The sequence below is a fragment of the Eriocheir sinensis genome, unplaced genomic scaffold, assembly GCF_024679095.1.
Source record: "Eriocheir sinensis breed Jianghai 21 unplaced genomic scaffold, ASM2467909v1 Scaffold151, whole genome shotgun sequence".
In the NCBI taxonomy this organism is placed as follows: Eukaryota; Metazoa; Arthropoda; class Malacostraca; order Decapoda; family Varunidae; genus Eriocheir; species Eriocheir sinensis.
Window position 1 is genome coordinate 631,590 of NW_026110862.1, and position 22,670 is coordinate 654,259.

General features: G+C 41.4%; 1 long non-coding RNA gene across 1 annotated transcript; it reads left to right on the forward strand.

Annotated features, from left to right (window-relative positions):
- The first annotated feature begins 134 nt into the window (after nt 1-134).
- LOC126990267 (uncharacterized) lies at nt 135-2,187 on the forward strand. The gene is made up of 3 exons (XR_007744186.1): nt 135-276; nt 1,402-1,484; nt 1,829-2,187. It is a non-coding gene; the product is annotated as an uncharacterized LOC126990267 (long non-coding RNA).
- Nucleotides 2,188-22,670: the final 20,483 nt, after the last annotated feature.

Sequence of the window (22,670 nt, forward strand, 5' to 3'; positions counted from 1 at the left end):
TTCAGTGAAAGCATCAGACATTTTATTCATATATATGGTGCAGAGGCCATGCACTTAACGACAAAAAATACTATGTTTTAACACCAAGATGTTTCAGCTTGCAGGGAAGCTGAACGACATGGTATTTTGAAGCCCTTGAAAACTCTTACCTCCAACTCCATACATCACTACTTGAGTTGATGAAGTATACCAAGTCCCGTTGCAAAGGTTACAAAGAGTACTTCTCAAAATACCAAGAGGACTTGGACAGCAGTCTGAATGAAGATAAAAGAATCGGTAAATATTTATTTCTTTCTTTAAAGGTGAACGTGATAACAATAGTCATTATTTTTAAAGATAAAGGTGATAATTTTATTTGTCATTAATAGGTGGTCAGTAGAATTATGTCACAATCACGTCAAAAAAATTATCTTTATATACTTGGTTATAGTGCCCAGACATACTAGTCGTAACTACTTTATCAAAGTTTTCTTTTTATTCTTTCGTTGAGTGTTTTTATTTCTATTGTGTCGGGAACTTTTTCCCAGTTGGGATACCACGAGTTAGTGTCTCCAGCTGTCCCTTCTCAGGCACTCCCTTTCAGCATATTCCGTTCCTTGCCTGCTCTCTCTCTCTCTCTCTCTCTCTCTCTCTCTCTCTCTCTCTCTCTCTCTCTCTCTCTCTCTCTCTCTCTCTCTCTCTCTCTCTCTCTCTCTCTCTCTCTCTCTCTCTCTCTCTCTCTCTCTCTCTCTCTCTCTCTCAAGTTATCCTTATTCATTATTATCACGTGTCCATACCATCTCGACGAGCTTCACTTAACCCTTTCAACCACTTGATAATCTCCCACTGCTGTTCCACTCGTAAGAAAAATCCACTTTCTGCTGTGACCTCTTACCTTTTTTTGAATAATAAGGTTTAATGATTCATGGTAAATATGTTTGCAGTTGGCTTAGATAGTTTTTTAGTCATTGTTCTATTACCACCCATGACCTACACAAGAATACACAAGGATGAAAGGAGACTACAAGTTGCCGGTCGGCCTATATATACACATGACGGCTCCTAATGGTGAATCATTCATCATATTCCCATCCATAAATTTATCTAATCTCCACTTGGACTTCAGCTGTGTTCAAAAGATTTAAATTGCTACTGTTTTTAGTTAGTTTACATCACTCATCAACCGCCCTATTGTAAACCAAGCTGAACCTATTTCCTAGCTGAGCCCAAAACTATCTAGGATATACCAATTACAACGTGTCCTAACATCTGTTTTTATTATCAGAACTTTATATTCTCTATTAATGCCCGTAACACACAGTAAAATTTATTCAAACACTCAGCCCCTTTAAAACTATCACAAAACCTCTTTTACCGTTTACCATTTAGTATTATTGTATGTATTTACGATTAACTTCACAGAATGTGGCCTGCAGTTTGCTGTGCAACTTCTGCCATCGCTTTTTAGAGAGGATGCGACGTATCTACTCGCTGATTCGATTGAGGTAATTTACTGTATTTTTATACATTGTATTTATGGTATGCAACTATTACTAAGAATATATTTCATCAGCTGCCTTAAAATAAAAAATTCTCCTGCTTTTTCTGTGCATGTGATGTCAACAGAACGTATCATACGGCAATGGCTTTTTCCGACAAAAACGAATTCTGCTAAGTCAGAAAAGGATCGAAGATTATATTTGTTTTCTCCTACTGGGCATTGTGCCAGTATAGGTGGCAAACAAGTTCATTAATTTCATAGTTGCTATTATACTTAAGTGACTCGCTAAACAAACTTTTCCCGCTCTCTTTGGTTCAGTCGTTTGACATAGATGGTCCTTCTTTCCAGAATATCAAATCTCCAGCTCCAGTTCTTACCTGTGAAGGAGGCGAATACCAGCTTCACATCAACGGGGCACCTCTTCTGGCAACAAAATCATCAAAGTTTACAAATGCTTTGGAAGCTCTGTTTCAGTCATATCGGGTATTTTCGTTGGAATACCCGAAGGAAATAGAAAAGACGTTACTGTTCTTAGAGTCATACATATTTCAACACAATACTAAACTACCTGCATGTGTCTCTACTTGGGCAAAAAAGATTGGTATGAAGTTATAATTTTCTTCACTAACTTATAAAAGACTGAATTTACTTTATCAATGCCATACATGACTGATAATTGGCGTTATTTTTTTTTTTTTTTTTTTTTTTTTAAAGATAACCAAGTGCCATAGGAACAGGGTCAGGGATGTGTCAGAGGGCATGAGAGAAATTCACTTTCTTTTCGGTATCCAATATCAAACCTTTAACACTGCCCGACAGAAATCCTTTGTGTTTCAAAGTTTTCTACATATGTTATTGCAAATTTACTAAAAGAACTCTTCTTTCAATAGTAATTAAGCATGTAACTTGTCTTACTCACTGTTGTCTATTTTATGGTTTTTAGAATAGCAAATTTATTTCAAGGACATGTTCTTTTCAGAGTAATTAAAAATATCATATTTTTTTCTTTTATTTAGAAGCTCTACGTTTAAAGACAAAGAACACTTTACTTTACATTTTTGTCATGCTCAGCCGCAAATGTAGAACTTATCTCTCATTGGCTCATATAGGTTAAATAAATGCTATGTGGTTATATGGCATTGATTTTCACGTATAAATTTGTTTTCATGAAAATGATATGTAAGAAGGGAAAAAAATTATATATATATATATATATATATATATATATATATATATATATATATATATATATATATATATATATATATATATATATATATATATATATATATATATATATATATATATATATATATATGTGTATACATGTGCCTGATATCTATGATGTTATTGATGTGCCTTATATATAATTTTCAAATATATATAAAAGTATGTATATATATATATATATATATATATATATATATATATATATATATATATATATATATATATATATATATATATATATATATATATATATATATATATATATATATATATATATTTTTTTGGTGTCTTCATGTCATCTGTATACTGCGTGTAGCTGTGTACAACTTTAATCTATTTTCTATATTTTTATGCCTTATAATTATACTTATAAACGTCTGTAGAAATTATAATAAACTTTTCAACTGAAGTCCTCTTGTGATATCTAATCTGTAGCCATATATAAGGGTATAATGGATTAAGGTACGATGGTATATATATATAGCCTAGAATACCCTGCAGCAGGGTATCTTTTGCCTTGGATATACCCCGATGTAAAGGTATTGTAAATATATGTTATACCCTTCATAGGGGTATTGTGTTAAGGGTATATCACATTTCTAAAATACCCCAATAGGGTCTACTATTTCGAACACCAGATATACCCTATGTCTACCCTTTTTATACCTTTAATTTTTTACAGTGTGGCTGCTCAGGGGAACAGAGAGAGAAGGAAAGGGGACAGATAAGAAGGGTTGTAGGGAAAGACGAGTTTTGAAATCATAAAAAAAAGGATGGGGAGGAAAGAAGGGTTATAGATGGAGTCTTGAAATTACGAAAAAAAATGTGGAGGGGAAAGAAGGGTTTAAGATAAAAACGAGTTTTGAAATTGTGAAGAAAAAAATGGACAGGAAAGAAGGGTTTTAGATAAAGACAGGTGTTGAAATTATGAAAAGAGTAAAAGGTGTGACAGGTGTCTGGAGAACCATCTTGGTGATTCACATGTAGTTATTTCGTTCTTTCTTTTGGCTTTTACGTTATCATATTTTGTCTTTAACAAATTGTCTTGCAACTTTGGTCAAAGACCCATGAAAATGTTGCTGAACATGGCGGCGGCTAGGGCGTTTTCGGGCGCCCACGGTGACTATTCAGCTGGGGGATTAATGCAATGCAAGGATGTCATGAATAATTCACTCCTGGCTCTAGACCAAAGAGGTGTCTTGATACTCTTCCGATTTTCTCTTCATCAACTTTTGCAACATTCGCGGTCTTTGTACTATTTTCCGTTTTGTGGAGCACCATCTCTCCTCCTCTAAACCTCCCCTTTTCTTCCTCATCGAAACCCAGGTTTCTGAGGCTACTAGCAGTAATCTTTACTATATTTCCTACTACTATTTATATACTAAATCTAAATCCAAGGTTGGATCTGCGTTGCAACGACATCACATCCTCACGTGCCCACGACTTTGATTCTTCAGAATTTTTTTGCTATCTGGCTAAGACATCATTGTCATTCTATTATTAAATACATCTGTGCTGTCTATGTCTCACCTAACTCTACCAGCTATGTAAAGTTCTTTGACTATATGAAATCTTAAGTGGAGCACATCTTGACTCACTTTCCCTTCATTTATATCTCCATCTTATGGGGTTCCAGTTTTAACCATCAGCTTTAGCTTTCATACGCTTTCACTGACCAGCCTGGTGGACAAGCCTACAACTTTGCTCTCCTCAAAAATAAAATTTCACTTTGCACGATTCAGGGCATATTCCTCGTACTCACCCACCTCTAACTCCACTATACTTCTTGTTTAAATCCTTAAGAGCGATGTTTTCTATGCCCTCTCTGGCCTCAACACTCAGTAGGCTTATAGACCCGATGGGGTGCCTCCTATTGTTCTTAAAATCTGTGTTTCCGTGCTGACACCCTGCCTGATCTGACTCTTTCATCTCTGCCTTTCAACATCTACCTTTCCTTCCTGCAGGGAGTACTCCTGCATACAGCTTGTGCCTAAGAAGGGTGACCGTTCCGATCCCTCAAACTACCGTCTTATAGCTCTACTTTTTCTGTCTTTCGAAAGCTTTTTATTGAATCCTTGACAAGGAAATTCTTCAGCAACTATCAACTTTTGACCTGTCTGATCGCCAGTATGGGTTCCGCAAGGGATCCTCTACCGGTGATCTTCTTGCATTCCTAACTGACTCCTGGTTATCCTATCTTAGCCGTTTTGGTGGAACTTCTGCTGTAGCATTAGACATCTCGAAAGCTTTTGACTGACTTTGGCACACATGTTTGCTTTCTACGTAAACTACCCTGCTACTGACTCTATCCCTCTCTATGTACTTTTATCTCCAATTTTCTTTCTGGACGATCTCTCACTGCTGTGATAGACTTACACTGTTCTGCTCCTAAACCTTTCAACAGTGGTGCCCCAAGGAACACAGTTATATCTCCGACTCTCTTTCTGTTGTCCATTAATAACCATTTCAAGAGGAGGCGGTGGCTGAGTGGTTAGCGTGCGGGTGCCGTGTCTAAGAGTACCCGGGTTTGCGTACCGCCCGCCGCTCAAAGCTTTTTTTAGATTTCTCTGTCACCGACGAATGGCCTAAGATTGTCCACATACTGTCCTGAAACCACCTATCAACTGATCACCTATCAACCTGAACTTTAGATTCTCTCTTAAAGTTGGATCTGAGTTGAGTTCCGGAGGGCAGGATGACCCAAGCAAGATGGCGCCACTATAAACACTTGTCTGCGCCATAACAGTCTGGGGACGACCATTAGGCCCCCAAGAAACCTACCGGCGTCATAGGGATAAAAAAAAACTTAGCCACTCCTACGCTAATGACTTGCATTACTCAACATCTTTCAACGCATGACCCTCCATATAGTAATTACATGACTCTCAGCTGGACGCTGCAGAACGCTTATCCTCAGATCTTACTATCAATTCTGAATGGAGGGGAAAGAACTTGGTAGCCTTCAATGCCTCAAAAGCTCAAATTCTCCACGGTCAACTCGACAAATCTTCAAAATACCTATCCGTAGTTTTCGGCAACAAAAAGTTAGCACCTCCAACAATAAACATTCTCGGTCTGTCCTTAACTCACTGGCCATTCTGTATCGTCTCTGCCAGTTATTTTCCACCTACCAGATGCTTCCCATAGACAGAGGGCTTGTCCGCCCTTGTATGGAGTATGTATCTTATAATGTGTAATGGCTGCACACATACAGCTCTGCTAGACAGAGTGGAGTCAAAGCTTCTTCGACTCATCAACTCCCCTCCTCTTACCGGTAGTCTTCTACCTCATGAATTCCGCCGCAGTGTTGCATCTCTTTCCATCTTATATCGATATTTTCATGCTGACTGCTCTTTTGACCTTGCTAACTGTATGCCTCCCCACCTCCCGTGGTCCAGCTGCACACGATTTTCCACTTTTGCTCATCCTTATTCTTTCTAAATCTCTTTTTACAAGATTTCACCAGCATCTTCATTCTTTTATTCCTTCTGCTGGAAAACTCCAGAAAAAAATGACGAAGTGAAATTGGAGAAGATATTTTTATCTAGGTGCTAGAAGTCCCTGGAATAATTAGAAGAAGCAGGAATGCGGCACTTTCTATTTTTGAAAGTGTTTTTGGTAAGTCGGAGAATAGATTTGGCACGACTCCGGGCAGAAATGTACAGATCGTGATTAGCGGGAGTGCGAAGGCTCTGGTACCGTTTGTGAGGTGCTTTTCTATCTTTAATAGCACGAGAACAAGCTTGATTAAAACAAGGATTTTTAGCATGAGTAGTAGATCAAGTTCGTGGAATGTGTGACTCAATGCCAGAGACATTTGAGTGTCTGTGTGTGTGTGTGTGTGTGTGTGTTATCAGATAAAACCAAGCTGTATATATCAGTAATCAAATATGTCAAACACTTAATATCCTCCTTGATCTCACGAAGCAAAACATGACCAGAAACATTCCTGCAGCGGTGACGTCGCCATGTTTTGGTGTTTCCGTCCACTCGTCACTTGTGGAGCATCGAAGCTAGGTTGTCACACTCGCTTGTTAGGTGATCGTGCAAGTCAATCTGTGTTTTTATTAATATTACTTACAATACACCAACAGCTGTTTAAATAAAACCACGATAATGCTGATAAAGGCTACAGATAAATGGCATGCCAGGAACAGTTCATTAGAGAGAGAACTACAGCCAAACATGTGTAAGGGACGCAGGCACCTACTTTTTTTTTTATAAGGAGAGGAAGCAGCTCAGGGGGAAGAAAAGCAACAAAAAGGCAGTAGACGCTGCTCCTGCAAAGTGTGCAGTAAAAAGTTCTAAAGTTCTAACAGTGGACAGAATCATTTGGAGAACCCAGGGAAGCAGGGAACCCTCAGTACATTCTTTGAAAAAATCGTTATTTTATTGAGATGTGACACTTTCATATAATGCAATTACCCCAATAAATACAGGACGGAGTACACGACTGGCCCCCAAACATGATCCTTCTTAGGTCACTCAAAATACTACAACCGTTGTGGCGGGCAAGAAGTTCCCACACCAACAATTGCGCATGCGCGGCCCCCACGCCCCAGACGATGGGAGTTGCTAAAGATTTTTTTTACAGCAAAAAAGGCAGGTCAGGAAGATAAAAAAAAAAGCCCGCTGCCATTTTCATATCTCCTGAACCCCAAAGACCTCATATTTTTTTGTAAGTGTTAGCCTATAGCGTCGGTAGGAATTCTTCAGGGGCCTGGTGGCCAGCCCAAGTGCTTCATGGCTCAGGTAATTTTTATATTGGCGCCATTTTTATTCTTGGCTCATGCTGCCCCTCCGAATTCATTCTTGAGTCACTTGAACGGTTTCTTCTAGAGTCCGGGTTGATGGGTGGTCTTCAGGATAGCATGTGGGTAGTCTTAGGCCAGTCGGGGGTGACTGAAAAATCCCAGATGGTAGCGGCCGGATTCGAACCCGCGTCGTCCAGAACGTCTTGAATGCGGGGCCCGCATGGTAACCACTCAACCACACTGCCGAGAAGTGAATGAAACAATGGGCCATCGCGTCCAGTCAGCAGAGACTCATGTTACAGTGCCATACTTTGTGTGTACACTGTACCTTGACGCTGAGTGAACTGAGGACTGATTAGCGGACTGACTGCGGTATACGGTCTGGAGAACACATCAAGCACTGTAGGTCGCACAGATATATCTTGTTTTGGGTCTTGTGCCTTAAGGAGTCAGCCGTTGTTGCTACTTTGGAAACTTATCCTCCGGGGGAGTGTCTGGTCCGCTACACCGGCACTACAGAGCAGTTCATCATCTTCCCAAGGCCTCCCCACCTGCCTCCACACACCGCATCCGTCGGGCCAAGTAGTGTTTCTCCGTCAAGTGTCCTGATGGGGTGGGTTGCTTACGGCTTACAGAAGTGTCTCCTCCCTTAGCCGTGTCTAGAGCGGTGGCCCCTGTTCATGCCTCCACACACTGCCTCCGTTGGGCCAAGTAGTGCCTCTCCGTCAAGTGTCCTGATGGGATGGGTTGCTTTCGGCTTACAGCAGTGCCTTCCCTCTTGGGTTGGGGGCCGAACATCTGTTCCGCCCTGAGAAGGAGAGGAAGAGTAATGAATCCCTGACAAACACACCTTACATTTATGAGAACAATAAATCACAAACACTCCAATAAGTATATACATACATCCATTACTTGCAAGGCTTCTGGACTGGCCAGTAATGACCACCAAACGGTTAATGGTGAGGGGCCTATTTGCAAAGGTAGTCTATACAATACGAAGGCAATATGTAGAACACAACCAATATATGTAACCAGTGTATGTCTGCGTGTGTCTGTAGTATCGTGGTGCCATGGCCGCGGCCAGAACCAGTATAGTCTGCAGTGCCACTCGTCTGAGCCATCGCGGCAGTCTCGGCAGCCGTTGCAGTGTAATCGTTTGTTGATACACGAACCATCCTGGCACCTGAACTCCCAGTGGCGGCAGTGCTCTGAGACGTAATAGTATTAGCAGTAGTAGTAGTAGTAGTAGTAGTAGTAGTAGTAGTAGCAGTAGTAGCAGTAGTAGTAGTAGTCTTGATAACTCCTCGAACCTCTTTCTTCTCAATTTCTGCAACATTCGCGGTCTTCGCTCTAATTTTCATTCTGTGGAACATCATCTCTCCTCCTCTAAACCTCACCTTCTCTTCCTTACCGAAACACAGGTTTCTGAGGCTACTTACAGCAATCTCTACTCTGTTCCCTCCTACTATCTCTATCCTAAATTTCAATCCAAAGCTGGATGTTGCGCCTACGTGCGCAACATCACTTGCTCTCGTGCCCACGACCTTGACTCTTCTGAATTTTCCACCATCTGGCTAAGACTTCATTGTCATTCTATTACTAAATACATCTGTGCTGTTTATCTCTCACCTAACTCTACCAACTATGTAAAATTCTTTGACTATTTGAATTCTAAAGTGGAGCACATCTTGACCCACTCTCCCTTCGCTGAAATCTCCATCCTAGGAGATTTCAATGTTCACCAGCTTTGGCTTTCATTCTCTTTCACTGACCATCCTGGTGAACAAGCCTACAACTCTGCTATCCTCAACGACCTAGAGCAGTTGGTCCAGCACCCTACACGTATTCCCGACCGTCTTGGAGATCGGCCCAACATTCTAGACCTCTTCCTTACTTCAAACCCTTCTGCTTATTCTGTCAAACTGTTCTCTCCGTTGGGCTCCTCCGATCACAATCTTATTTCTGCATCCTGTCCTATCGCTCCTGTACACCCTCTGGACCCACCGAAGAGGCGATGCTTCTGACATTTTGCTTCAGCTCGGTGGGACGACCTGAGGATGTACTTTTCCGATTTCCCGTGGAATGATTATTGCTTCCAGGATAGAGACCCCTCTGTGTGTGCTCTGCGCATCACAGAGGTGATTGTCTCTGGAATGGAGGCATACATTCCTCGTTCTTTCTCTACTCCTTACGCTAGAAAGCCTTGGTTTAATCACGCTTGTTCTCGTGCTGTCAATGATAGAGAGGTAGCTTACAAAAGGTACCAGAGCCTTCAAACTAATGCTAATTATGAACTTTACATTTCTGCCCGAAATCGTGCCAAATCTATTCTCCGACTAACCAAAAATTCTTTCATTAATAGAAAATGTCAAAACCTTGCTTTCTCTAACTCTTCCCGTGACTTCTGGCATCTAGCCAAAAACTTATCCTCCAACTTCACTTCTTCATCTTTCCCTCCACTCCTCAGTCCTGACGGCAACACTGCCGTCTCATCTATCTCTAAGGCTGAACTCTTCTCTCAAACTTTTTTCTAAAAACTCAACTCTGGACGATTCTGGGCATATTCCTCCTACTCATCCCCCCTCTGACTCCTTTATGCCTGTTATAAAGATTCTTCAAAATGGTGTTTTCTATGCCCTCTCTGGCCTCAATCTTCAGAAGGCTTATGGACCTGATGGAGTGCCTCCTATTGTCCTTAAAAACTGTGCCTCCGTGCTGTCACCCTGCCTGGTCAAACTCTTTCGCCTCTGCCTGTCAACATCTACCTTTCCTTCTTGCTGGAAGTATGCCTTCATACAGCCTGTACCTAAGAAGGGTGACCGCTCCAATCCCTCAAACTACCGTCCTATAGCTTTACTTTCTTGTCTATCTAAAGCTTTTGAATCAATCCTTAACCGGGAGATTCAAAAGCACCTTTCCACCTCTGACCTTCTATCTGATCGCCAGTATGGGTTCCGCAAGGGGCGTTCTACTGGTGATCTCCTAGCCTTCTTAACTGACTCTTGGTCATCCTCTCTTAGCCGTTTCGGTGAAACTTTTGCTATTGCGCTGGACATATCAAAAGCTTTTGATAGGGTCTGGCACAAATCTTTGCTTTCTAAACTACCCTCCTACGGTTTCTATTCTTCTCTCTGTACCTTTATCTCCAGTTTCCTTTCTGACCGTTCTATTTCTGCCGTGGTAGACGGTCACTGTTCTTCCCATAAATCTATTAACAGTGGTGTCCCACAGGGTTCTGTCCTATCTCCCACTCTTTTTCTGTTGTTCATTGATGATCTTCTTTCCAAAACGAACTGTCCTATCCATTCCTACGCCGATGATTCCACTCTGCATTACTCAACTTCTTTTAATAGAAGACCCACCATTCAGGAACTTAACGACTCAAGGCTGGAGGCTGCAGAACGCTTAGCCTCAGACCTTACTATTATTTCCGATTGTGGCAAGAAGAATCTGGTGTCCTTCAACGCCTCAAAAACACAGTTTCTCCACCTATCCACTCGACACAATCTTCCAAACACCTATCCCCTAATCTTCGACAACACTCAGCTGTCACCTTCTTCAACACTAAACATCCTCAGTCTATCCTTAACTCAAAATCTCAACTGGAAACTTCATATCTCATCTCTTACTAAATCAGCTTCCTCGAGGCTGGGCGTTCTGTACCGTCTCCGCCAGTTCTTCTCCCCTGCACAGTTGCTGTCCATATACAGGGGCCTTGTCCGCCCTCGTATGGAGTATGCATCTCATGTGGGGGGGGGCTCCACTCACACAGCTCTTCTGGACAGAGTGGAGGCTAAGGCTCTTCGTCTCATCAGCTCTCCTCCTCATACTGATAGTCTTCTACCTCTTAAATTCCGCCGCAATGTTGCCTCTCTTTCTATCTTCCATCGATATTTCCACGCTGACTGCTCTTCTGAACTTGCTAACTGCATGCCTCCCCCCCTCCCGCGGCCCCGCTGCACTCGACTTTCTACTCATGCTCATCCCTATACTGTCCAAACCCCTTATGCAAGAGTTAACCAGCATCTTCACTCTTTCATCCCTCACGCTGGTAAACTCTGGAACAATCTTCCTTCATCTGTATTTCCTCCTGCCTACGACTTGAACTCTTTCAAGAGGAGGGTATCAGGACACCTCTCCTCCCGTATTTGATCTTCCTTTCGGCCACCTCTTTTGTTTCTTTTTTAGGAACAGCGAGTAGCGGGCCTTTTTTTATTATTGTTTTCTTTTTTTGTGCGCCCTTGAGCTGCCTCCTTTGTTGTAAAAAAAAAAAAAAAGTAGGAGTGTTAGTAGTAGTAGTAGTAGTAGTAGTAGCAGTAGTAGTAGTAGCAGTAGTAGTAGTAGTAGTAGTAGTAGTAGTAGTAGTAGTAGTAGTAGTAGTAGTAGTAGTAGTAGTAGGAGTGTTAGTAGTAGTAGTAGTAGTAGTAGTAGTAGTAGTAGTAGTAGTAGTAGTAGTAGTAGTAGTAGTAGTAGTAGTAGTAGTAGTAGTAGTAGTATTAGTAGTAGTAGTAGTAGTAGTAGTAGTAGTAGTAGTAGTAGTAGTAGTAGTAGTAGTAGTAGTAATAGTAGTAGTAGTAGTAGTAGTAGTAGTAGTAGTAGTAGTAGTATCAATAGTAGTAGTAGCAGTAGTAGTGGTTATTATAGTAGTAGTTGTAGTCGTAGTAGTAGTAGTAGTAGTAGTAGTAGTAGTAGTAATAGTTAAAATAGTAGAAATACAATAATTATGTTAATATTATTCGTGATACAAATAATAAGAGAAACTGCGAAATAATAACAATAACTAGACGCATAGCACTCGTAGAGTGCACACCTCCGCCAAAGATTGTCCTGAAAATTTGGAGGTCAAGGTCAAAGGTTAAGGTTAAGGCCATGCAAGGTGCGTCATTCCATGAGCTAAAATATGAACCAAGTCTGAAGTCTCTACGATGACGAGAACAGAAGTTATGGCCAATCTGACATTTTGTGCGACCTTGACCTTTGACATAAAAGATTTAATGGGTTCTATTCTGGATGGACGAGGTACATCTTATGGAAGCATTTGATGAAATTCTATTTTTCGGAAACTTTGACCTTGGTCGAACTTTTTTTAGGTCAAGGTTAGAGGTCAAGGTCAAGGCCATGCAAGGTGCGTCTTTCCATGAGCTAAAATATGAACCAAGTCGGAAGTCTCTACGATGACGAGAACCGAAGTTATGGCCAATGACGTTTTTTGCGACCTTGACCTTGAACTTTGACCTTTGACAAAAAATTTAATTCGTTCTATTCTGGATGAATGCGAAGCTTCCCTGAAAAATTGGATGAGATATCCGCAAAATTGTGCCCAGGAGACTGTTAACGAACAAACAAATACATAAACATACTGACCGGACCGAAAATATCACCTTCCAACTCCGTTGGCGGAGGTAATAATAATAATCAATAATGATAAAAACAATAAAATTGATAATCGGAATAAACCAAAGAAAAAAAGAAGAGGAAGAGAACTACAACCATGACGATGGATTCACTGGGAGGGGTTGCAGGTCTTAAAAGAGAGTCGGCGTCACAGTAGAAGTTTGAAGGTCACTGCTCAGCAGGCCGCCTTAGTGCACGGTCACACGGTCTTTGCTACTCACTAGGTCGACAGCCTTCCTCATCCGAGCCGTCCCTGCAGTGGACGCAACCATCGCAGCGGTCCTTTTCACTGAAGTAGCCACCGTCTCTACACTGCCACTGGCCCGCGCCACACCCTGCGTAATAGCACTCATTCAGCAGGCGGAGGGCAGGGTTTCAATGAGCAACAAGGAGAAAATGTAATAATAACATTACTCACCACGAGGAGTAGTCGTGGATATGGTGGTGGGAGTGGTAGCCGTAGTAGTAGAAGTTGTGGCGGGTGTGGTAGTAGTAGTAGTTGTGGTGGGTGTGGTAGTAGTAGAATTAGTAGTAGCAGTAGTAGTTTTGGTGGTGGGTGTAGTAGACGGACAATTTTATTTATCCGCAGCACAAAGGCCCCCACCGCAGTCGACTTGCGACGGTGCACACGTAGTAGTAGTAGTAGTAGTAGTAGTAGTAGTAGTAGTAGGAGTTGTGGTGGTGGTGGTACTGGGTGTGGTAGCGGTAGTGGGACAGTTGTCTTTATCCGCAGCACAAAGACCGCCACCGCAGTCGACTTGCGACGGTGCACACGTAGCTACTCAGGAAAAAATAACTTCAACAAATCAAAAGTCACAATGATACACAACACCAACGCATATTGCCGTGTAAGCCTAAAAAGTCGAAATCACCAATCTAAACAAATTAACTCTCAGGAAAAGTACAATTAGCTTTACACACACAGCACACAGTGAGGTGGGAGCAGAGCAGGGATTCAATGAGCAACCAGGAGATAGTAGAGGAGCTTATGTAAGCTCGTGGGATTTTGGATGAAGGGAAGGAATGACTACCTGGAATACATTGCTGATATGGTCTAATATGACGTACTGTCAGGTGTTTGGGCTGAAATTGTGGCAAAAGCCTTGTATGACGTCATCAATCCAAGATGGTCGCCGCTATGTAGATGCAATCACATTTTCATCTATAACTCATTTCGGGGTGGTTCTATGAAAATATTTCCACAGTAATGATTTGTTTGGCATACAAAAACAAACATAATAGTATAGAGTCAGTTTTTTCATATATATTATAGTTTACGAGCTATAACCAATTTAGTAAATTTTCCACATTACAATATTCTACACCTCACTGAATTTCCCTTAGTACCTGACATTAGAGTTGTCATGTGGAATATATTAACAGAAAGAAATTTGTTGAACATAAAAATCAATTTATGAGTAAATTTTCACATTTTAAATGAGAATTAAACATAGGATTTCCAGTGTAACTCAAATAAAGGAATTCTATGAAGTCAACTTGATTGCATTTTAAAGCTCATCATCAAATTCACTGAGGTTGATTTAATCCTTACTTTAATTGATCTTATATAGATTTTCATCACTAATGCACACAAACAGTTCTGAACATACCAGTGAATGGGTGCAACACAGAATAGCATAAAAAAATACGGGTAAAGCATAATTTGTTGACCATTCAAAATAAAACATATAAGGAATTTTTCATACCCTAAAAAAAAAACTTTAGCGTTTCCAATTTTCATACAAGAGTGTATGTATCAAACTAAAACAAACGTATGTTAATATATATATATATATATATATATATATATATATATATATATATATATATATATATATATATATATATATATATATATATATATATATATATATATATATATATATATATATATATATATATATATGTTTTACAGCTCATCATCAGATTCAATGAGAAGGTTTTTATTTTCATTTTCATTGTTCGTGCATAACTTTTCATCGCCACCACACCTGCACAGTTCTGTACATACCAGTGAATGAGTACGACATTTGCAGTTCACAGCACATTGTCCCTTGAGACAGGAGCATCTTACTAGCTGAATGACCGAGTCTGGTGCACAAGGAAGGAGACATGTAACTGGGGTGTAACTTTGCCCTGTCATTTCCCATCCAAAATGCAATGGGTCTGGTAAATTTGGATGTGGTCGATCAGCACGCTTCCACTCTAACACTTGGCAATTAGCTCTTGAAATATATGGTGTTAAAGCTGCTCTTGTTGGGGGTAGGTTTTCATTTTGTTTGTCTTTCTTGGTAAACATGTACCAACGGAGTTCACCGATGTCAGAAGCTGTTACATCCTTTTCCTCTGCTGTCTTTGTTTCATTTCTCCAACTAGCTACCAGATTTCTTTTCATCTTCTGTGCAAAAACTATTGCCTTATCTGAGAGATATGCTGTTAACTCATCTTTAGTTTTAGAATGGGATAAAAGGGTTCTCATACTAATGTTTGTAATGTTAGTGCTATCAGTTATCTTAAACATCACAGGTGTTGTTTTTCCAGCTCTTTTCCTCCGCATGGAGTTTTTGAGTGAATTTTCAAGGTAGCTGTCAAAAACTAAGTGAGTCTCATCATACTTTTTCAAAGTGGAATCTAATTTGCTGCAAAATTCAATAGCTAAATCATGGCATGTCTTCATATTTGGTGTCTTTTTCAGTTTTTGTAATTCTGCCATTCCATCAAGCACAGCGACAGTATATGATCTGGATCTGGTTTGATTTGACACTATTGGTTTATCTGCAGCATCAGGAGAAAGAATTTCTGTTTCATCTTTAGGGTACACCGACTGTTGCTCTTCCAGAATCCACAGTTAGTAATATATCCCGAAAAACAATTATGAGCATGGAACACATTTATATCTTATATTTCTGGAGACACAATAAGTACTTGTATTTGAATGACAGGAGACAAATGTTGTCTTATCCGCTGATTGTAGCCATATATGACAACACTGTAGGAGATGATTGTAAAAAAAAAAAAAAAAAAAGCTGTTGTGTGCTATGTTTTTAATTATAGGGCGAACAAAATATTTTTGAATCACATTTTTCATATGATAATGCTGATGGCAGCTATTAATTAATGGAAATGCAAGGGGAAATAAAATGTATACAGTGGGAAATAAAAAAAAATGGGTATAACTCGTAAACTGTTGAATTTAGGAAAATAAAACACCTATACTTTTTTTTTATTTTTTTTATTTTGAATAAATCATTATTGATGATTTTTTTTCCTAGGTTAACTCTAAAATGAGTTATTGATGAAAATCTAAGGGCATATGCATAGTGACGACCATCTTGGATTGATGACGTCACAGAGAGCCTCTGCCACATTTTTCGGCAAAACACCTGGTAGTACGTTGTAGTAGACCATATTACCAATGTATTCCAGGTAGTCACTCCTTCCCTTCCTTAAAAATCCCACGAGGTGAGATTTTGTGACATATGCTCCTCTACTAAGAGAAGGGAATGACATCACTCACCAGGAGGAGGAGTGGCGGTAGTAGTGTTGGTGGGGGCAATCGTAGTAGGACACCTTTCTTCATTCGCAGCACACGAGCCGTCACTGCAGGTGAACTCCGTCGGTGCACACGTAGCTACGGACAGGAAACATAACTTCAACAAAATTAAAAGTCACAGTCATATACAATACCAACGCGTATTGCTGTGTATGTCTAAAAAATCTGTCACAAATCTAAACATTGGCTATCAGGAAAAGTACAGTTGGCTCCACACAAACATATACTGAACATTTAATGAGGAAAAACAAGTATTACTGCAATGCACGTCCCCGTGTCAGTCCCTAACGCCACCGTAGGTTGTGACATCTGCCTAGCCCTAGATAGGTAATCGTATAAATCCTGCCACTTGCCATATTTTGGGGTTGATTGGACCCCAAGGGAAATAAAATACACAGAAAATCAGGTAATGATTTTATTGAAAGACTTAAGCTAGTCATTTGATGTCTAAGGTCTCCTCTGTAATTTCAACTTCTATATTAGTAGAACACAGAACTTTGAAATTCTGAAAAATATATTTCAAAAAAACTTTCTCATTTATTTAGTTACATTTAAAAAAAAACATATGTATAACAATAATCCCCTGACCCCAGGGCATCCTTTGTCTAGCAAATATAAGTGGAGGGATGAGGTAATCCACCTTGAAGACAGCAGCCAGCAGACCCTGTTGGAAGATAGTGGAAAAGTGTTTTGAAAAATGGGATTTTTTTTCCTCCTTTTTTGAGTAATTTCTTTTCTGGTATATTCAACGCTTATAAACCCATATATTAGTGACTTATAATGGATGAAAATAGAGATATAAGCCAAGTAAGGCATTAAAAACACCTTGCTTCATATTTTCATGATAATTACCTGGTCTTACCTGCAGTCCTAGCAGAGAAGGTAGCTGTGGCGCGTCCACATATGGGGACGCTGCAAGAGGCACAGTCGGACCACACTTTGGTGTCATTACTTCTGGGGAAAAAAGTTACAGCTCCTTTTCTTTTTTCCCCAGTGTCTTTCCTCATCCCCCCAACATACATGGGTCCCAGGTCCCAGTAAAAAAATGCATATATTCACTGAGCATGTATACATATTTATCGGCACCAGAACACCCAGTAACCACTTGTAAAATATTATATAGTCACTCTAGTTTTATAATATTCACTTCAAGAACAATTGCTATACATATTTCGTCATCAAAATCTCACTCACAAAAAAAGACCAGAAACGAGAAAAATCGCATATGGGACACCATCAAGTACAAGCGTACACATTCCTCAGTTTACGGCCAAAGGGGGTGCTCGCCATCCCCACCTCATCACAAAAGCAACAATTTCCATAAGAAATGCTCACGCACTATTGTCCAGCAAGTGTGTTCGCAGAAACTCGAGTTTTGTCACAATAAGTCGTCCCTCTCTCTCCCTGAAAATTCAGCTACACTATTAGGGTTTGGGGGCGTCCTGCGACCCCAGAGCAGCCACAGAATTGCCTGGAGCTAAGAACGACGATGATGCCCACTCTCTCTCGTGAGACTAAGACCATAATGACTAGAAAACACCCGCAGTGCGGTGTTCTTTGACACCATTGTGGCGGAAGAGGGAAACATGCTTCAGCACATAGGCTGGGGGTGTCGGACACCCACAGATTACCTATCTAGGGCTAGAAGGGCCTAGTCGTGTGAACACGCTAGCGATAGAGTCCACCCTTAACACGGTACGCGAGGGAAGTAGGACCGTAGCTTTAGTGGTTAATGCCACTGGCGGTCCGGTTAAACTAAAAAATGGAGTCTTTTTGGGTCGCGCATTAGCGTTCGACGGACAGGTGTCGACAGAACCTTTAGAGTTAAAGCGGCCTTGTATCGGCGCAGTGGGTCAACCCGACGCCGGCGACAAGACATGTCAGGCCTCATCTGTCGATTCTTTAGTCAGACTAAAGTGGTCGATTATCCCGAGCTTAGGGGCCCGCTTCTGAAGCTTTCACATCAGTATCGTGATGTCATTGCCCTGCCCGGTGAGCCTTTAGGTGCTGACTTTCACACAGTCAAAGGCAGAGTGTAGATGAACAGGTTAAAAATATGTTGTAATGTGTATATTATAATGCACATGTGAGTGTGTGACTGTGTGTCTAAGCACAGGCCCAGTGCCTTTGCCAGGATGTTATGGAACACGTCAGAGCCGTGGGAAGCTGTGATGAACTGACATTAGGATCAGCAAATGATGACTTTCATCAACAGTCATCAACCGGAACCCACACCCTTCCGGACGAACTAACAAGCAAATAAAACGAGCGAACAACGGGAAGACGGGGAGAAGCCGAGAGAAGACAGCGGGCAGCGGGCGGGCGAGTGGTGCTCGCCGGCCCCGGGCACGTTGGTGTGGCTGGCTCTGGTGTGCGTGCGACTCGCTCACGTAAAATGTAAACTTTATGTACAGCTGTTAATATAGTTAAAATTACATTTTTTATTGGTATTGCCCTGTAAGAGAGAGAACTAAGTGAACTAAAGTGAACTTATAACGGCTACCGCTCGGCCAACTAAAAGGCTATTGTGTTATCTCACCTACTGCAATCAACTTGTGAAAGCAGGCAACGGTACACCGGACCTGACGTGAGATAGCAGTTCGCGCCTTAAACATTAACACTTAACACTTAAAACAAAAACACTTAAAAACAGCTAACAAAAAGGCTAACAATCTACCTATTCCTCAATACCGAATACAAATTTCTCCATTTCTAATAGTAACTACTTAACCTTCAACTATTCACTATTATAAAAAACAGGAAGTTCTCTCTCTCTCTCTCTCTCTCTCTCTCTCTCTCTCTCATATAACCTACTTGTAGTTTTTAAGATCACACCAAGTGATTGTTGATATGGTAGCACTTAGTTGGGGAAGGGGATCAGATGTGGCAAAACTTGGTTCTGGAACAGGATCAGATGTGGTTGCACTTGGTCCTGGAGCAGGATCAGATGTCGTAGCACTTGGTCGTGGAGCAGGATCAGATGTGGTAGCACTTGGACGTGGAGCAGGATCAGATCTAGCCAGGGCTTGGTATCTCTCAGGATCAGGACCAGATGTCCCAGGAATTTCTTGACTTCCCTCAGTCTTTTCTTCATTACATGTTGCAGGCTACCCAGCTTCTGATTTTAATTTCTCAAGTGCTTCTAAAAAATAAATCCTGTCTCCAATACAGGGAACCAGCAATTCTGCCATCCGTTCTGCCATCTTCAATAGTCTTCATTCATCCACTTTCTTTTCTTTTTGGGATATATTAATATTTTGAGCCATCCATTTTTTTCTTCTTTTGGGGAAATATTAATATTTTTATGTAATGCCATACTTATTGCAAACAACACAACAGTCGGGACAAAACAAAATATGGAAAATTTTGAAAATATGAAAAGTTGACAAGGTATTCAGGCCATTAAGTGAATATGTGGAGAGAATATTTGAATATAATTTGTTCTTTATTGCAATGAAAATAGGTAGAGGGAAAGAAGAAAATATGCTTATGTGATACTCATAAAAAAAAAGAATATACACTGCAGAGTGTATCTTTACAAATACAGTGGTGACCATTGAAAATGATGTGTTTTGATTGCCATGTCATGCCAACTTCATGAGCACCCAAAAATACTATAAAGTGACATTTATATATTTAATTACCTTAGACTTTTGACATGCCTTGCATTGTTGAACATAATCAGGAAGATTCTCTAGGTTGATTTTAAAATTAAAATACTTTAATTTCAAATTTAAAAAGTTGACTTACAAAAAAAAAAAATTCTGAATTTCAATAAAAAAATGTTATTAAATTGAATAACATCGCCTCTCACCCTCCCCCCTTCAATGACCCCTTACTACACCCTTTTTCCTCTCTCCCTCCCCCCTTCAATAGTCATCCCTCCCCCCCGCGCCTTAAACATTAACACTGCGGCCTGCCTACTCCGTGAGCGTCAAGTCAGCACCCAGCCACACCCGAGGGCAACGCCCCGCCCCACCCCGCACAGTCCACACAGCCCGCGCGCCCCGCCTCGCACAACCAAGTCTCCTTGAAGGTGTCTTGGCGCTTGTTTCTTCCTACGACACAACTAGTCGTAGGTGCGCACTTTTCTTCGCCAGGCAACTCGGACCTTTGAGGGTGACTGGTGGGCGTATATTGTCAGCCTGTCGCCCCTCCCACCACCGCTACCAGCCGACGGACGGCAGACCCTGCCACCCCTGCAGTCCTGCCCCGCACCGGCGAGACGAAGGACGCGAGCGTGCTGAGTAGTGGGGTATCGAGTTGCTGTCTTCGAGGTTTTTAACACATTTTAGCTGACACCTTCTCTTCCTTACCGAAACACAGGTTTCTGAAGCTACTGACAGCAACCTCTACTCTGTTCCCTCCTACTATCTCTATCCTAATTTTCAATCCAAAGCTGGATTTTGCGCCTACGTGCGCAACGACATCACTTGCTCTCGTGCCCACGACCTTGACTCTTCTGAATTTTCCACCATCTGGCTAAGACTTCATTGTCATTCTAATACTAAATATATATTTGCTGTTTATCTCTCGCCTAACTCTACTAACTATGTAAAACTCTTTGACTATTTGAACTCTAAAGTGGAGCACATCTTGACCCACTCTCCCTTCGCTGAAATCTCCATCTTGGGAGATTTCAATGTTCACCACCAGCTTTGGCTTTCATCCTCTTTCACTGACCAGCCTGGTGAGCAAGCCTTCAACTTTGCTCTCCTCAACGACCTAGAGCAGTTGGTTCAGCACCCTACTCGTATTCCCGACCGTCTTGGAGACAGGCCCAACATTCTAGACCTCTTCCTTACCTCTAATCCTTCTGCTTACTCTGTCAAACTGTTCTCTTCGTTGGGCTCCTCCGATCATAACCTTATTTCTGTATCCTGTCCTATCGCTCCTCTACATCCTCTGGACCCACCGAGGAGGCGATGCTTCTGGCATTTTGCTTCAGCTCGGTGGGACGACCTGAGGATGTACTTTTCCGATTTCCCGTGGAATGATTACCGCTTCCAGGAGAGAGACCCCTCTGTGTGTGCTCTGCGCATCACAGAGGTGATTGTCCCTGGAATGGAGGCATACATTCCACGTACTTGCTCTACTCCTCATGCTAAAAAGCCTTGGTTTAATCATGCTTGTTCTTGTGCTATTAAAGATAGAGAGGCGGCTCACAAAAGGTTCCAGAGCCTTCGAACTCCCACTAACTTTGATCTATACATTTCAGCCCGGAATCGTGCTAAATCTATTCTCCGACTTAACAAAACTTCTTTTATAAATAGAAAATGTCAACACCTTGCTTCTTCTAATTCTTCCCGTGACTTCTGGCATCTAGCCAAAAATATCTCCTCCAATTTCACTTCTTCCTCTTTCCCTCCTCTCCTTAACCCTGACGGCAGCACTGCCGTCTCATCTGTCTCTAAGGCTGAACTCTTCGCTCAAACTTTCTGTAAGAACTCCACCTTGGACGATTGTGGGCATATTCCTCCTACTCATCCCCCCTCTGACTCCTTTATGCCTGTTATTAAGATTCTTCCTAATGATGTTTTCTATGCCCTCTCTGGCCTCAACTCTCAGAAGGCTTATGGACCTGATGGAGTGCCTCCTATTGTCCTTAAAAACTGTGCTTCTGTGCTGACACCCTACCTGGTCAAACTCTTTCGTCTCTGCCTATCAACATCTATCTTTCCTTCCTCCTGGAAGTATGCCTTTGTACAGCCTGTGCCTAAGAAGGGTGACCGCTCCAATCCCTCAAACTCCCGCCCAATAGCTTTACGTTCATGTCTATCTAAAGCTTTTGAATCAATCCTTAACCGGAATATTCAAAAGCACCTTTCCACTTCTAATCTTCTCTCTGATTGCCAGTATGGATTCCGCAAGGGGCGTTCAAATGGCGATCTTCTTGCTCTCTTAACTGACTCTTGGTCATCCTCTCTTAGCAGTTTCGGTGAAACTTTCTCTGTTGCGCTAGACATATCGAAAGCCTTCGATAGAGTCTGGCACCAGTCTTTGCTTTCTAAACTGCCCTCTTTCGGATTCTATCCCTCTCTCTGTTCCTTTATCTCCAGTTTCCTTTCCGGCCGTTCTATCTCTGCGGTGGTAGACGGTCACTGCTCTTCCCCTAAACCTATCAACAGTGGCGTTCCACAGGGCTCTGTCCTATCACCCACTCTCTTCCTGTTATTCATCAATGATCTTCTTTCCATAACAAACTGTCCTGTCTGGCACCGACGCCGACGACTCCACTCTGCATTATTCAACTTCTTTC